Genomic DNA, 1948 nt, shown 5'->3' with positions numbered 1-1948 from the left:
TGGTTCCATATATATAGAATATATATATATTTTTTATTTCTCAGACGGTGCATCTGCTCACCAGACAAAAATAGAGAAATAGAAAGAGGGAGAAGGAGAAAGCAGTCCCCAGATGGGCACGATCACTTTAATCCTTCCCCATTTCTCTATTGGGTCGAGATCTTGGGCACACATGCACGTGTGCCTAGCATGTTTCCAAGCCACTGGGGCTGGGCTTCAAGTGACACAGCAGGTCAAGTAGCATCCAGTTCCCTTAACCACCAGGCCACAGGGCCAGCCCACCAGTCTCTGTTGTCTTACTTCCACATTATTGCTCTTTTTTTTATACTAATTTTTAAAGAACAGTTTAAATGATCAATCTATGTTCTCAAGTTTTCAGTGTAGGAATATTTTCCTGGAGGTGGGAATGGGAAATAATCTTCCTGAGTTTGGAGGTCATCTGGTATAGTGAAGTTCTCAGATCAAGGATGCTTTAGCATCATTGTTAGGACACTCAGAGGTCATTAAAGGACAAGGTTGTGTTTTAGGAGACTAAGACAAAAAACGGGGCTGGAAGTTAAAATGTTCTGCTAATGGATTCTGTAGTTTTTTTTTGTTTTTTTGTTTTTTTTTTTAAAGCGGGACATTTTTATTCATTTCCAAGCCCCAAACATGTGCTTTTTTCAGGAATGGTTAAAGTTCAGAGGCTGGGGATGGGGGAGGGAGAATAGAGATTACCAGACTTCACTTTCAGATCCTTTGTGAAATGAGATAAGTGTATAAAACAAAGACAAACCAACTAAAAAAAAACTGTGAGGGGGCCTCCACTCCACTTCTAGACTTGACCAACAGCAGACACGCCTCTTCAGGGGCCCCTTACAACCTCCCCCAGAGTCCTGGAGATCTTTCCTTTCTGGATGACTTTCCCTTGGAGCAGAGCCTATTGTCAACAGGAGGCTCTGTTTGGAATAAACCCTCATGTAGGTCAGTCGATTGAACTAAGTTTCAGGTCATGCTGTCAGGGATACGTGGGGGTGAGTACAATGTTCTTTCCAATGGAGAATGAGACAAATACACAGAGCAGGCAGCCCTGCCTTCTCCCGAGGCCGAGGGACTTGGGTCTGCCAGAGTGCCTGAGGGTTGAGTGCTGGATGGGCGTACCATGGTTGCAGAAGTGTGGTCTGTGTGCTCCCTGAGGGCCGCCTGGGGTTCACCTGCGCAAGAAGGCCTCAAAGGTGAAGATCCTGAAGGGGAACAGGGACCAGACTGTGCCAGGAGAGGGTAGCAGCCAATCATGCGCCTTTTGTGAAGGCTGAGAGGGAGAAGGAATAAAATCGCTTTACCACTGGTGATACTAGAATGGAGGCTGGAGGACGGGAAGAGACTGAGTGAGGGACAAGCTTAAATTTAGCGAAATGGAAAGCAAGAAGCACTCTTAAATAGGCAGGGTGGCCCAAGTCAGTGCTACTGGGCCTGCCGCCGATTAACGTGGAATCTGTACAGCAGCGTCTGGGCACGTAGGCAGAGAGGTGTTCACGTCCACCACAGCGAACACACCCACAGCAGTCAAGGTGCTTATCACGAAAGGGCCGCAGGACAGCGGTGATCCGCAGGGCCCAGAAAAACGGGGTCATTGGGTGAATCCCACCTCTGTTTAGGGGGGATCTGCGAGGACTGTCATCTAGATACTCCCCCTGTTCTTGGCGGCTCTCCTCTCCGCACAGTTCTGTCCTAGAAGCAGAGACACTGGCTGGTGGCCACCTGAGTCAAGGTGCTTATCACGAAAGGGCCGCAGGACAGCGGTGATCCGCAGGGCCCAGAAAAACGGGGTCATTGGGTGAATCCCACCTCTGTTTAGGGGGGATCTGCGAGGACTGTCATCTAGATACTCCCCCTGTTCTTGGCGGCTCTCCTCTCCGCACAGTTCTGTCCTAGAAGCAGAGACACTGGCTGGTGGCCACCTGCCAAG

The sequence above is a fragment of the Tupaia chinensis genome, unplaced genomic scaffold (assembly GCF_000334495.1).
Source record: "Tupaia chinensis unplaced genomic scaffold, TupChi_1.0 Scaffold000026_1, whole genome shotgun sequence".
Classification (NCBI taxonomy): Eukaryota; Metazoa; Chordata; class Mammalia; order Scandentia; family Tupaiidae; genus Tupaia; species Tupaia belangeri.
Note: the sequence above shows the minus strand (reverse complement) of the source record.